Here is a 16,685-nt window from a genome sequence, read left to right on the forward strand (position 1 = left end):
ATGCTGTGGAAAGTTCTGAAGCTGGGATGACCCTTCAGAGCTATTCTAAGTTGGAAATAACTGGTTTGGGGACATTTCAGACTTAACTTTTCAAATATCCATACCAAATGGCCATCTGGTCCAATGATGCTCACTTCCTGATGGATTTAGTGTGGGATAAGAGTAGTCTGGAAGTACTGTTTCATAGCCTCGGATTCACCCTTAGTCTACTTAACTTTACAGGCGCACCCTTGGGTAAATCTCCATGCATACCACTCAGCCTCCTCTCTGGGGGTGCTCAGCTCTTGAGGAGCAGCTGCAGCCACAGCCCTGCGTTCACATTTGAAAACTTGCCATGAACTCTGTGTTCAGCAGCTCAGAAAATCCACCTGTCAAATATGGGATGGGCTTGGAATTAACTAATATTTTCTGCAATGGAATCTCTTAACATTATCGCTAATATCACTATAATCAACTTAAAAATGTCTCTACTCTCTGCCTTTTCAAATCACACTCATCCTTTGAGGCAGAACTAAAAGGCACTTTAAATAAATAATATTGAGCATCTACGACGTGATAAGCACTGGCTGAACCCCGGGGAAAGACAACTTTGAGAGAGGTGTCATCTCCGACTTCAGACCTAAAGACAAGGGGGGAGGGACATAAATGAGTACATAAGTAATTAGAATACAAGGTTTTAGAATACAAGAATTATATACATGGAATGACTGTATAATTTATTGTCCTAATCTGGACATTTTTGAGAGCAAAGTGAGGGAACCATTAATATACAAGCAGGAACATCAGGTGTAAACTGGGACCATCCCAAGCAAACTGGAGTATAGGGTCATCCTATTAATTAATAACATGTCGCAGGAACTTGGAAAACAGAGTATGAATTCAGATTGAGAAGATGGTGGAAAGGCTAATGAGAAGATGTAGCTTTTGAACCGGAATTTAAATAAATATGTTCATAGTTGTAAGATTGAGCCTTCCCAGGAGAGGGAACCCTGCAGGGACGTATGTGGTGAATTCTGGAATACGTATAATGAATATTTCAGTGAGATCTGAATGCAAGGTGTAAGGTTGAGTACAATGACAGGTGACTCAGGAATGTTGGGTCGGATCCTGATGGTGTGGTGTCTTAAGTGTCTTACTAAGATGTTTGAACTTAAAACGGTTGATAACAGGGAACCACCAAAAATTGTTGAGCATGGGGAGGAACTGATAAATAAGGTAGAAGACAAATTAGTGATGCTAAAGGCTGGAGTCAGAGAGGACAGTTAGAATATAGACCAGTAGTCTAATTAAGGCCACTGAGAATGGAAAGAGAGTGGAATTTCGACCTACAATAGAATAGAAGCCTTGGTTCAGTTGAATATGAAGGAAGAGAGGAGAGGTCTCTGGACCAGCTGCTGGCTTAATGCTGCCATTACTTGAAGCAGTGAGCACTGGAGGAGCTTGCTGAGCCTGATGGAGGGATGAGCTAGTGAATTGTGCTTGGTACTGGTGGGAGACTGAAGGTGACAGCCCAGCTGCCTCCACGGGGTTTCCGTGGCGGCCCCACTGGGAGCTACCCATTGGTGGCATGCTAAGAGCATTCAGTGAAGCCCAGTCCCAAGACACTGAAGTGGTTCCAGGGACCAGAGGCATGAGGATGAATAGGACAGGACTCTCGGGAGAACAGACCTCATTGCCAGGAGTTGCTGCCAGCTCTTGGGCACTGCAGCTGAGGACAGCTGCACACAGGAGAATGGAGGAACCACTGTGATGGGCCACAGCTGACAGAGCTCCATGAAAAACAGCCAACAGGGACTGCTGGGGAAACATACTTCATTCACCCCATCTGGGATCCTTCTGTCACCATGGCAGAGTTACCGAGGACATTCTCATTAAGGGCAGAAATGGTTGGATTTTTCTCATGCTCCATGCTGATGAGCAAGTAGATCTGGTGGATCAGAGGGCTAGGTACTGTGGGAGCCTGAGCCAGGCCTAATAGCCTAAGGATGCCCTCACTCTCCCCAGCTAGTCTCTAAAATGACTGAAGGTGAGACTATGGCTATTCTATTTCTATATTACCGAGGGCAGAGCAGAGGACTTGATATTTTTTGTTTAGACTGACTGCCACTGTATTAGTCCAAGAGCTATTGGGCTGACCAAAGTAACAACTAGTGGTCGCTAGAGCCGAGGGCACAGCCCAGAGGTGATGCAATGGATGCTTTGCCCTCTGAGATAATGAAGAGCTGACCAGCTCCTGTCCTTCTGAATGAGACAGGACATCTCTAGCCTCTTGGCTCCAGACACTGATACCTTCTTCATGTCAACATAAGAAGAAATTGTGGCCTACTGGCAAAGTGCCAATTAAGAACCAAAACTTGATTTGGAGACCTTGTGTCTTAGTCAGCTCAGGCTGCCATAACAAAATACCATAGACTGAATGGCTTAAAGAGAAAACATCTCTTTTCTTACAGTTCTGGAGGCTGGGAAGTCCAAGATCAAGCCAGATTCAGTTCCTGGTCAAGGTCCACTTTCTGGCTTTCAGATGACCACCTTCTTGCTGTGTCCTCACATGGCAGGGAGAGAGGTGGCAGGGTGGAGGGGGAGAGAGAGAGAGAGTATGCCAGTGCACCAGAGTACCAGTCTCTCTTCCTCTTCTTGTAAGGACACTGACCACATCATGGGGGCCCCATCCTCATGATCTCATCTAAATCTAATTACCTCCCAAAGGCCCCACCTCCAGGTACAATCTCACTGGAGGTTAGGACTTCAGGATATGAATTTTTGGAGGACACAAACATTCAGTCCATCACATACTGGAACTCCTTTTAGCCTTACATTATCACTTGCTGGAAGGAGCGAAGCAGTGGGGGTGATGGTGCTGGGGAGCATTATGGTTTCTTCTGTGTACTCTCTTTAAAAAAGAACTCTAAACCGAATCATCAGGATTAATCCCTATCTTAAGTGTGTCTCTTAATTGCACCAGAAAACACTTTAAAATGGGTAAGACTTATCCCTGGAATGTACATTTTGGATTAAGATCAATTTTAGACATGTCATTTCTTTAGCTAAAGTGAAGGGAAAACAAGTTTTATTTGATCTTCTGTAAGATCTTTCCTCAGTGTCTTACTTCTTCTCCTGCCATCAAATTCTTACCTTGACTGAAAAGCCACGTTAAGTGCAAGGCAAATTCCTTACCTCTTTGTATAGAGATTAGCAGTCTCTGGTGGATGGAAGACTCAAGTGACTAAGTGCTGTCAGTTCTAGATGCTATGCTTTCTGGGTTTCCGTCCTTCATCTCTACAATTATAGGTTATCTTTACTGTTGAAAATCATGGGTACAAAATCTACTTGAAATTGGGAGCAAATGTCCAAATTAAAGAGTGATAGGGACTACATCTTGAAGAATCAAACTAAAAATCTAAAAAATAAGTTTATATTATTTTGTATATAAAATATATATTTAAATTAAAACTGTGTTTTATTCTTAGAATGAACCAAGAATGACATAAATAGTCATTCTTTTTTGGAGTTTGTGATTTTTCTGTCAAAAGTATATACTGGCATAATACAATGGCTTCCATTTCTTGTTTGAGTTTAATCCTACAATTACAAAGAGAATCATCTTTGGAAAAATATTCAAGAACTTCATTAATTTGTTCAAGGGCTTCTCTTAATTCAAGGATACTCAAACCATTCTTTATGGAGGTAACTTTTATCTCACCATCCTTGCAATTTTCTCTTCTTCCATTAACCATGGTATTTCTAGTTGCTCTTCATTTATCAACAGTTTTGCATGTGATTGAGCCATTCAATATCAACTTGATTGACTTTGTCAATTCTTTCAGTAAGAGTTTTGATTTTATTTTGCAACCAGTTGGCATTGTGTTGGTGTTTATAATGATCAGGGAAAGATTGGCTAACAAAGATGTTGACCCAAAGGGTGAAACTAAACACCAGCACTGAGTGAGGAGGGATGTTTGAGAGGGCACTAATTTTTAAGTGGAAAATCATTTAGTGAGCATTTTCTGATTAAAACCACTTTTGCTTCCTTACATAGCCTACAGCGTAGTCCCCTGAATGATTCATATTGGGATAATGAGGATCCCCTATAGGCCTTAGGATTTGAAACACATTATGGCCATACTTCTTACCTTGACATGGTTAAGACAAAGTGGGAGTTGTGTGACTAGCAGATTTTGTTTGGTTTTTTAACCAAAAAAAGTATTAAATAATAAATATCATATGATATCACTTATATGTGGAATCTAAAAAAAGGGTACAAATGAACTTATCTACAAAACAGAAATAGAGTTACAGATGTAGAAAACAAACTTACGGTTGCCAGGGGACAAAGATGGGGGAGGGATAAACTGGGAGATTGGGATTGACATATTCACAAGGCTATATGTAAAATAGATAACTAATAAGGACCTACCATATAGCACAGGGCACTCTACTCAATACTCTCTAATGACCTATGTTGGGAAAAAAATCTACAAAAAGAGTGGATACATGTATATGTATAACTGATTCAGTTTGTTGTACAGCAGAAACTAACACAGCATCGTAGATCAACTATACTCCAATAAAATTTTTTTAAAACAAATATTTAACATTTCTCTAAGATCTAACTATGAGCAATCTGCACCTACTTGAATGTAAACTCCCTGAGGTTTCCCCAACTTGATAAATCCAGAGGCAAGAACATGAAAGTTCTTGACATAGGCAAGACATCCAACAAATGTTAGGTGAATGCTCACTAAGGTGGAAGTAGGAGGGAGGGATTCTTCCACTAAATAGTTATGTTATCTTGATAATCTTTTAGTTTCCCATAATCTCAACTATAATATGAAGAAAAAGAATGGAAAAGCCTCAAAAACTCATGTACAGTTCTAAAATTCTGTGATTCCAGTTTATTCTAGGTATTTAGAGAAAATCACTTTTTACCAAATTTTCTAGAATCTCAGGGTAAGTCATAATTGTGATTTGGAAAAAAAATCTTAGTGATATTAATAGGCCAGTGAAGTAGGCAACATTTGAGTAGAAATATGTTCATTTGTTTATTAATTTTTTTTCTTTCTTTCTTTTTTTTTTTTTTTTTTTTGCAGTACACGGGCCTCTCACTCTTGTGGCCTCTCCTGTTGCGGAGCACAGGCTCCGGACGCACAGGCTCAGCGGCCATGGCTCACGGGCCCAGCCACTCCGCGGCATGTGGGATCCTCCCGGACCGGGGCACGAACCCGTGTCCCCTGCATCAGCAGGCGGACTCTCAACCACTGCGCCACCAGGGAAGCCCTGTTTATTAATTTTTAAAACTTGAGTGATGAAAATAATTTTTAAGCTTCGTGGAATTTGATTTTCGAACTAGAACTGCGGATGTAAATTAGAAGATCCTGATTCTTGTGCCTGGAGTGAAAAGCAGCCCCCTCCCCACTTCACAAAAAGAGAAGGCCGCCTGGCATCGAGGTAGCAGTGCTTTTCATTGAGTGGGGAGATTTGATACATATCCTGCCAAATAAAGTGCACATTTAAAAAATTTCCCTGCACAAATATGCATGACTGCTTGCTTTTCTCAGGCTGCCGTTTGTTCTGGGAGAAAAGCGAGGACTTAACGTCCTCAAGGCTGGGGTGTGTTTTAGTATCTGCCCAAATGTTCAGGCCTAAAATAGAGTTTGTTTTGGCCATGACTCTGCAGAGGTGTCAAGCCATTTCTAAGCACGGGATAAATGGCAAGAAAGCTTTGCAAAACCTCTCATAACCCAGCTTGTCTGAAGGTTTGGTTGCATCACAGTTGATGGGCTAAGAATCCTTGTCTTCCACCTGGGTCAGTGGGTTTTACTGGTACTGAGAACATTTCCTCAGTGCTGTTGTTCAACCAGCAGGTCGCTGGAATAGGGAGTTTTATTTTTTGGACATTTTCTCATACTTTGGTTATAGTATCTTGAAGCATGTTTGGAGGTAAAGATTCTATAGGCTCTACCTTCCTTCCTTTGTAAATGCTCCATTTAGCACTTGTTACACAGGGTTTCAACTAGTTTTATAGCTACTTCAGCTGTGTAGCTCTTGTCTCCTCCCACCGAGATTTATAACTCCTCCAGGGCAGGGACTGGGTTTTCTATGTATGTACTGTACCCAAGTAGTACTTCTAAAGCATAAAGAAATAGTCTTGTCAGGGTGGGGGGAACATGGGTCGTTTAAAGTTTTTCTTTAATTTTTCAAGATTAAAAATGTGCTTTATTATTATATTTATACAAAGACAAATTAAATATATTAAATACTATCGTTGCACCATAATGTTGGGTTCTATCACTTTGGCACCTACCTCACTAGCCCTACATTAGTTATGTAACAGGTACACAACAGACTTGTTGAATTATCCCAGAATTTTACAGAAGAGTCAACCACAAATTAATTCTTTCCTTTTTCCATTCTAAAATGTTTTGATGTCAGAAAGCATCCAACGAAAATATTTTTTGGAAGTGCTTGAATCCTTAATTCTCTAATTCATATTTCTTAAGGTATTTTTAAGCACTCAATTGCCTACAGGAAAACAAAAATCATTACAAAGATATGTTCCACCATGACCGTAAAAACATGCGATCTAAGACAACCGTGTGATGTGAACATGCAAAGGGAAAAGAGAAAATAAAATATAAATGTTAAACCCAATCTGCAAACTCTTCATGTCAAATATGAGTCAGAGATGAGAGAAGTGTTTAGCGTAGGGGGCAGAAGCATTTTGAGAAGAGCATAAGGAAAAAAGTCATGGGAGTTTGCAATTCACTCTTCATGGGACTCAAGAGAAGCCATCAGACTGATAATCTTTGGGAATTTGTGTGATTTTAGAGATTATTTTAATTGTGTAAGGAGGAGGATTAGTAGGTTTTTTGGAGAAAAGGATGACAGTCCAAGTATATAATGAAGCTCTTTAAAAAAATATTTTATTGAAGTATAGTTGATTTACAATGCTGTGTTAATTTCTGCTGCAGAGCAAAGTGATTCGGTTATACATATATAGATCCTTAAAATCAATAATAATTTAAGTGCTTCTTGAACTGCACAAAACACTAACATCATTCATTTGACCAACATTAGTTGAGCACCAGCTATGTGTCAGGCTCTGTTTAGATGTTTGGGTCCTTTACCTAAACTACATCCATGTGAATATGGTGCCATTAACCTCATGATACATATGAAGGTAGCTGTATGAGAGGCAAAGAAGTATATGACTTGGCCTTCCCCTTGAGAAGCTTCAGTCTAGTTGAGAACACAGTACATATGAAACAGCTGCTAAATAAAATATACTATAGTAAACATCAGCTTTCCAGAACTGTCGAAGGTTGAGTCATCCTGGAGAACCCATCCAGTTTTCCAGATATCTGAGAGGTTGTCCCTTAAAACATAAGATAGTAACATTAAAGAAAATTAGTAGTTGTACTTAGTTCCAATACAGTAGCTCCCTCAGGACCTATTGAAGTATGTGTATGAGACAGTTTCTATATTAGAATCATCTGTATTTTATTGTACCTGTTTTATGGTTTTTCTATCTCCTCCTTTGTAATTGTTTTGTCAACGTACCTTTTAATTTACTGATGATGAACTAGTAAAGGTTCGAGAACAAACTAATTAATTTTATTAGGTTTGGATGTAAAACACCCAACAAATTAACCCTAAGTAATGGGTTTCTTCCTTCAGGAAAATTCTCCAACCTTTGAATGGGCTCCTGAGAGACCCTCCCCTATTCCTCTTTCAAAGCTTCTTATCCTATCCCTGATTTTATTCTAGAGAATTGAGAAATCAAGAGAACTGAGTGCTAGATGAATGAGTATTATTGTATATTACATTTACTAAACTGAATATAATTGAGCATTAACATTTGACAAACATGGTTTTTGAAATTATGAATAGGAAGCAGATGAACCGTCTTAAGCAATGGTGTGAGAGAAGAGTAGTTGTGTGGAAGTCTTTCCTCTGGAAGGTAAGGAATCATATTTATTTGGAATCATTTTAGGAGTTATCGATCCTCATTTGTTGAAGGATAATATTGAAGCCAAGAGAAGTTAAGTGATTTGTTCAAGTTCACACAGAACCAGTTGTAAAAAATCTGGTCGTTTGATCTTCCTCTTTCTTTTCTTTCTTTTCTTTTTTTTTTTTTTTTTTTTTTTTTTGGCTGTGCTGCACAGCTTGTGGGATCTTAATTCCCTGACTAGGGATCAAACCGATGGCCCCTGAAGCGGAAGCACGGAGTCCTAACCACTGGACTGCCAGGGAATTCTCCTGATCGTTTGATCTTAAGTCCAGTTTTTGACATACTAATTGTCACAACAAATGAATAAACATTTCTGAGTTGAACCAAAGAAAGTATATCCAGGGGCCCAGCCTCGAACATTTACTTACATGACAAAAGAAGGAAAGGAAGGAGAGAAACCCCATGACCCCAACCCAAAACCCCATTCCTCCCACTCTACTGAGGAGTTCATGCTTCACCTTCTCTTATGGACTCTCCAAGAAAATCAATGACCGACTCCCATTTCTGGTGGTGGCAGGCCAGGGCCTTTGGACCAACAATCCAGAGCTGACACTGTACTAAGAAATCACTAGGCTAAAGAAGGAACGGAAAGAGGAGGCTTAGAGAAACAAGGGGATTATGGAAGCTGCTTTTGTTATGAGGGCATTTGGTAATTTGAGCCAAAACAATTTAAATATCAGCCTTATTAAGATATAATATACATATATTTTAAGTGTATAGTTTGATAAATTTTGACAAATGTCACATAGCCACTTCCACCATCAAGAAATGTAACATTTCCATTACACCCCAGAGTTTCCTCATATGCCTTTGCAGTCCATTTTCTTCTTCCATCTCAGGCCCAGGTAGTCACTGATCTGCTTCTTGCCACTGTAGTTTTGCCTTTTCTAGAATTTTATATAAATGGAATCATGCAGAATAGAGTCTTATGTCTGACTTCTTTCATTAATGTGTTAATATGGTGAAATATATGGATTGATGTTCAAATGTTAAACCAACATTGCATTCCTGGGATGAACTACACTTGGTCCTTGTATATCTTTATCCTTATACTGATGGATTCAATTTGTTAATATTGATATTTTGTGAAGGATTTTGTATCTATGTCAATGAGGGATATTGGTATGCAGTTTCCTTCTAATGTAATGTCTTGTAATGTTCTTGTCTGGTTTTGACAACAAGGTAATGCTCGCCTGATAACATTTGGAATTAGGAAGTATTTTCTCTTCTATTTTCTGGAAAAGTGTGTGTAGAATTGATTTTATTTCTTCCTTAAATTTTTGTAGCATTCAGTGAAATCCTCTGGGCTTGGAGTTTTCTTTGGGAAAAGGTTTTTGATAATGAATTACATTTATTTTAATAGAATCAAACTTATTCATATTGTCATGAATGTTATTGTGTTAGGAGCTGGATTTTTGTTATATTACTTTCAGGAGTATTGGACCTTAATTGAGCTTAACTTGAGGTTAAGTTACTTGTAGACCAACTTGATCTAATTGAGGCTTGCCCCCCCTCCTTTTTTTTTTGAAGGTAGATTTTGTTCTAGGACAAAACTACTAAACTGCTTAAGCATGGTTCTTCTAAAGACTCTACCTCATGCTCAGTAGTGTGCTAGTAAATGTTTAACAACTGTTCTCCAAGAAAAAAATACAAACCTGAGTTGTAGTGTTTGTTTACTTCTATTACAGCCAATTTCAATCTACCAATGTAGCCTCACACAGCTCTCAAAATTCCTGAAAACTTAACAAGCAGCCATCTCAAGCTTGTACAAGACAGCTCCAACACACCACCACCAATGAATGTCTCATATATTAGAAGGTCTCTCCACCCCGACTGGTCAAAATAAGAACTACTCTTAGCTTTGAGTAAGCTCCAGAAATTGCTTCACCTACTGCTTTCTGGCTGTTCTTTCTTCAGCTTCATGGAATTTCACGTCATACCTGTGCAGGTAAGCATTCAGCCAAAGACTCAAGTAGACCCCTCTGCATATCCCCAGAGCAGTTTTGTTCTCTCTGTCTCTCTCTCTACAGCTCCCTTCTCTCCTGCACTCTTCCTCACAAATTCTGGTCACCTCACATTCCCCAAACTCCTAAACTTGATGAGAGCACCAGGCTCTGTTTGGGTTCCCTCTTCTTTTGCTGTAGCTTGAAAACTGTCTACAGGCAGCAGGTTGGGGCAATCGTAGGGCTCACCTAGTTTATTTTGCCTCTCTCGGGGAATCAGTCCTAAGCTGACTGTTGCCTAGTAACTGAACACAATTGCTTCATATGTTTTGTCCAGTTTCCTAATTATTTTTGGTTGGAAGGCAATTTCTATAGCAGTTAATCCTCAATTGGGGTAAATTTAAACTTGTTATTGGCAGCCTCACTTAGGTAAATAGTGAATTGATTACAGGTTACCAGGGAAGCATTACTATCCAGTTTTCTATTTTCCATTCATCTTCTTTCCTTCTGTCTCTGTCAGAGAAAATGATCTTCCTACATAAACTGTAAAGGGATTAAAATTGAATTAGATGAGAAATATGAGGTATTGCAAGTCAATGATTGCACATCTTTTGGCCCTAAAAAAAATGTCATCGTGTGCCATGTAGAACATTATGCCTGAGATTTCCCAGCTGTTGCTACCAGTGATGTTGGAAGGGTTACAGACAATGAGAGTTGGTATCAGAAGTTTGGAGATGGACAACTGTGGTTCTAAATTTGAAATGGTGAGCAAAGTATGTTGATCAAATTCTAGACCAATGAGCTTGAGCTTGATCTTAGGAAAAGTTCTCGAATGAACTATTAGAGGAAGCATGGCTGAGAACCTCGAAAAGGAGTTAGTCATACTAGGCATCAGCTTGGATTCCAAAGTCATATCAAGCTTCACACGTGCACAGTGTCTGGCACGAGGTAGAAACTCAGAAGATATTAATTAAATGAGTGAATAAATTACTGACTGAGTAAGCAAAGTCTTTTCTTTTGACAGACGACAAAACTAGCAGTTCAGGAACACACAGCAGAGAGTACAGCTGACTTTCAGCAAAACAGGATAAAGTCTGCACAGTTCAGCTCAACTTGTGTTTATTGAGTGTCTACTGTGGGCCAGACATTCTGCCAGTTATTGGAGGTGCAAACATGACTAGTACATGGTTCCTACAATTTAGATTTAGACGTAGACCTATAAACAGATAGTATCAATATGATGTGACAAGTGATATGAGAGAAGGATGCAGAGGCTGCATTGGGAACTCAGACAATGGATGAAGAAGCACACGGCTCAGCTTAGGGGGGGTTACAGGAAGCTTCCTAGTCTTGAATGACGATGACACCGTCTGTGGCACCAGCAGCATCAATGCTGCAAATACTCCCTCCAGCGTGGGTTCACTTTGGGCACTTTGCATTTTAAGTTCTATCATCCTGGGTAGGTTTCTCCTTCTATTTAGCTGCATTTGCCTTATCTGTTGGAGACTCCTCCCAGATTTCGGTATGGGACTGTCAGTCAGAGTTCATTTTCATTTTTGGATTCTCCTGAATCTCCTTGGATATTTAAAGAGAAACCTAAGGAGCCATAATTAGAGACTGTGTCCAATTGCTAAGTGAAAATTATTATTATATTTAGATGATAGTGCTTTCAAGGACTGTGTTCTCTGAGTGGGTGTTCCCCTTATGGTTTTGGATGCTGTGTCAATTATAGCATAAACAAGAGAATCTTACAAAAACCAAAACACAGTGATGAAAATATTTTTACTACCAATGACCACTTTAATTTTTTTCTCCCTCTACAAGCCAGGTTTTAAGAGATATCTTATACATAAATTCTTTTTAATTAATAAAAATTAATTTGAGATATGCCATTGCCAAGTAGAGTTTCTGACTAGCATAAACTATCTAGGTCGAATTCATATAGCAAAAAGTCATAATAAGCATCTATCAAGAACTGACTGTGTGCCAGGGGCTAAGAGCCCTCCTTGCATCAAATCAGGTAAGCCTCACAATCCTCATACAAAGTACACACTGTTGTCATCATTATTTCACTGATGAGGAAACTGAGGGTCAGAGAGATTGAGTATACAGGACAAGGCTCCACAGCTAGTGAGTTGTGGTGCTGCACTGAATTTCAGGCAGTCTGGCTTCAGACTCTAAACTTTTAAACCTTTATAAAGCAGAGTTGACTCTTGAATTGGATCATGTGGTCACCTAAGTGTAAATGAATGATCTCCATTAAACTTTCTGAAATAATGAAAATAGACCATAGACATCCATTACTACCTTTGGGGACACCTAAACAGAAGCCTCCGCTCTAAAATTTAGATACTGATTAGTATCCTGAGCTTTGCCTTGAACGAATGGTGCATATTCCACATCATCTTTAGAATGGATCCTTACCATCCAAAGAATGCTAAGATACAACCCTGATGTGGTAACTGGTAATACACAGAAACAGGGGCAGCCTTCCCCACTGTGCTCATAACCTAACCACAATTTTGTTTTAAAAGAACTGGGCTTATTTAAAAGAGAAACACCTCACCCAATGGTCTATTAATCTGCAAATATGTATTTAGGGACGTTTGAAGTTGTTCTATTTACCTAATCATCATTAATGGCTACTTTGGATCTATGACAGCTGAATGTGTAAATATGGCTCTTAGACCTTTCTCAAGGTATGATACTGGCCCAATAGACCATAACGGCTTCTTAAGAGAACAGGATTTCCTTGAAGCAAAATCTGAATATCAAACAGAGCTCAGAGTGCTTAAGGAGTTTCTTAGTAGGTCATTTTGAACTGCTCTCCTCAGAGCTAAATGTCAAAATTTACCAGGAAATTTGGGTCCCACTAAGACCTGAACATCAATAAACATGAAAGCCAAACACTGATTTTTAAATAATGAGAACAGCGTCAGCACGATTCTTCACAGGCAATAAATAGATAATAAGCAAGGAGACGTAATTTTAAAAGAGTTTGTGCAGCCAAACCAAATAGACTAGGTAGCAAAGTTAAGATAGTATTGATTACTAAATAATACACTAGAAATTGCCGATCTTACCCAGAGGGAACCGAGACATTATTCCAATATATTATAGCAAGTTGAGAAATGATTAACTTGACTGGTGATGCTTCCCTCCTACTCACTAGGGGAACATCGGACCTGGGAATGCAGCACAGCTTACGAGGCCCCGCTCAGATTCCATATTAGTTGGACCTGCTTCAACCAAGTACCACAAACTGGGAGGCTTAAAACAACAGAAATTTATTCTCTCACAGTTCTGGAGGCTGGAAGTGAGAAATCAAGGAGCAGGGCTGTGCTCCCTCTGAAATCTGCAGGGGAGGAGACTTCCTTGCCTCTTCCAGCTCCTGGTGTAGCCAGCAATCCTTGGCGTCCTTGGCTTGCAGTTGCATCACTCCAATCTCTGCCTCTGTTGTCACATGGCCTTCTCTCCTTGTGTGTGTGTGTGTGTGTGCGCGCAGGTGTGCGTGTGTGTGTGTGTGTGTGTGTTCACATGGACTTCCCCTGCCTGTGTCTCCCTCTGCCCTTCTTATGAGGACACCAGTCATGTTGGATTAAGGACCCACCCTAATCCAGTATGACCTTAACTAATTACATCTGCAAGGACCCTATTTCCAAATAAGGTCACATGTGAGGTCCTCGGGGATGGGACGTCAACATATCTTTTGGGGGGACACAATTCAACCCACAGTAGCCCCCATGTCTTCAATGAGACCGTCCCAAATCACTCTCTGCTCTATGTTTGTACAGCTTGTGGGTCTGTGGCTACTCATTTGTACCTGTACCACTCATCGTTCCTATTATTAGTTATTGTATGCTGCATGTCTTGTCTCCCTAATTTTATTGTAAACTCTTCGATTGGTAAATAATTCTTACTCAATCTTCTACCCACAAAGCACTTAAAACAGCGATTTGATAGCAGTAGCATCTTCTAATCTTACAGCAACTTTATACTTTTCAAAACTCTTTCCCATACATTATCTAACATGGTTCTGCCAATATCCCTGTGCTGTGGATTGGATGGCTGCATTGTCCTAATTTTATGTCCAGGGGAATTAAAACAGAGAGAGGGGAAGTGAATCACGTGGCTTGAGCTATTCCCAGCCGCCTTTTATTGAAAAATGTCTCCTCCCTCCCTTCATTCCCTGTAAATTGATTATTAATGAGTCAAGTGTCTCTCTGGGAAAAAATCCCTCCTTACTCTGAAGGCAAAGTGAGTGAGAGGGGAGGGACAAAATGTGTATGAATACAAAGTCTGCCTTTTCCACTTGCACAAGCAGTTGGAAGAAAGTCACAAAGTCACCCAACCCTTCTGTTTTCATGAGCACTTCTCACCCTTTTTCCCCAGCATAACAGTGGAAAACCTCAACTTTTCTTAAACTTCTGACCCTGTCCCTTTATTCTCTCAGTTTAAGAAGATAGCTGCTCCTCCTTTGTTTTTTCTTTTAATAAAAAATATCCGACGGTAACTCCTTCAGCATCTTTCCTTACAAATGGCTAGAGGTGGGGAGGGGAGAAGAAAGGAGGTGGGTGTGAGCAGGAACAGGAGTCAGTGGCCTCCTGACCAAGGGCCAGCTGGCCAGGGGTGCCACAGAGCTCTGCATGCCCAAGTAGTGCACGTCCCCAGCCTGCAGACCCAGGGAGTGTGAGGGATGGAGATAGCTCCCCTCAGAGCAAAAGGAGGGCAGACAGGGCTTCCCTGGTGGCACAGTGGTTGAGAGTCCGTCTGCCGATGCAGGGGACGCAGGTTTGTGCCCCGGTCTGGGAAGATCCCACATGCCGCGGAGCGGCTGGGCCCGTGAGCCATGGCTGCTGAGCCTGCGCGTCTGGAGCCTGTGCTCCGCAACGGGAGAGGCCACGGCAGTGAGAGGCCCGCATACCAAAAAAAAAATGTGCCACAAGTCTTGAGGATCCTAGGAGCCTTAAAACTCTAAAATTAATGAGGGATTCAGGCCATGGGTTCTTGTGCTGTGTTACTATGATAAACTAGATCAGAGATAATAAAAGGTTATTAGTCTGGAAAAACCAGTAAAGGGCTGGAACCTAGGGGGCCAAAGTACAGCCCCACTTTTTCTCTGAGTAAAGCGCTTTCCTCTGCATCTGTTTCCTCTTCTGAAAGTGAAATGTTCTCCTGTGCTTTTAGGTCAGTGCTTCTCGGATTCTAACGAGTATACACATCACCTGGGACTTTGTTACTAGGAAGATTCTGACTGAATAGTTCTGGGGCAGGCCTTGAGATTCTGCACTTATAAAAAGATCCCAGGCAGCCAGTAGTCTACATGATACTTTTGCATGAATTAGAAAAATGTACCCTTCTCTGGGCAGCCCTGCAAGTGCCTTTGCAAAAAGAATCCTTTTCCCACATGATTTGGCTAATGATAGGTAGGCTGGATTTCAGCCCGTGCACTCCTTTGGACAGTGCCTTTGAGCAGTGCACAAGCTGCCCAACTGTACAGGGCAGTCCTGACCTCGTAGGCAGCTGTCTCCTGGACTACTGCTAAGATAGCCCTGCTCATGATCCATCAGAGATGGTCTGCCACTCTTTCTCTCCTTAATGGCACAACTCAGCAAGCTCATCAAGTCATACTTGCTAGCAGTCATTCTTGCACTGGAATACCTGTTTTTCTTCAGAGACTGCCCGAATGACAAGTGGGAATGAGCTGATTCCTTTTCTACTTAAAAAAGAGTTTGGCTCCTGGTTCCTCACCCTCCAATGCACACTTACTCAGCCCAGGGCTCTAAGTATGGGTCATATCATGGCTCCCCATCCACTGCTTCTGCTGCAGTACTTGCATTTGGAATCTTATGCCTCACGTCATGTATTAATCCAGGATTTAAACAATTAAGCTCCTGTGCCTATTCTCGTACATGATTATTATCTGGTTTGCTCAAATCTTTTGTTTCTCATCAAATATTACTCCTCCTTTATAGGGGATCAGACATAAAGGCAAAGACCCAAGTACCTGAGATTTCACTAAGCTGTCTGTCTGCCTTGAATGGCCGGATCCAGTACAGCGCCGGACTCGGGAAAGTTTTCCAGGCTCCACCTCTGCCCAGGCTGCCTTGTTCTGTCCTATGACTGGAGAGAAATTCAAAATATTTGTTTGTCTACCAGTGTTGCTGAATTCTCTTCTCTATAGGTGCTTAAGGTCAGGTGGGGAGAGCAATGGAACCAGTTAGGAGAGGCACCCCTGCAAAACTAAGCTCAGCTGTCCTGGGCTTTCTTGGAAGCATTTGGTGCTCGCTAGTCACGTATCTCCTGAAAAGAAACTTTTGGCCAAGGACAGAAAATTCTGGTTTCTCTAAGTAGCAGGTAAAGGGAGCAACAAAGTAGAATATAAAGATCTCTGAGCTAGTAATCTGGAGGTTTTGTTTCTGTTACCCAAGGCTGCCTGCCTGCCTTGATTTCTCTTGGTTAAATCTATACAATGAAACAATAGAACTACATAATGTGGAAAGTGTAAGCATCTATGAAGTTTGGTGGCTTTTGCCTTTTTTTCTGTTAAGCTAAATTTATGAACTTAAAATAAGTCCTACATGTTAAAAGGCAATCGAATTAATTTGTAACATGTTGAGGTGTAGTTCCTAGGTCCCTCTTTGCCAGGTGGCTGTATCCCTTTACCGAAGGCATCACTCTATTAGAACGCCTCTCCATCCAGCTCCCCTGGCTTCCAACACCTGCTCCCTCCG

Source organism: Mesoplodon densirostris, chromosome 6 (assembly GCF_025265405.1).
Source record: "Mesoplodon densirostris isolate mMesDen1 chromosome 6, mMesDen1 primary haplotype, whole genome shotgun sequence".
Classification (NCBI taxonomy): domain Eukaryota; kingdom Metazoa; phylum Chordata; class Mammalia; order Artiodactyla; family Ziphiidae; genus Mesoplodon; species Mesoplodon densirostris.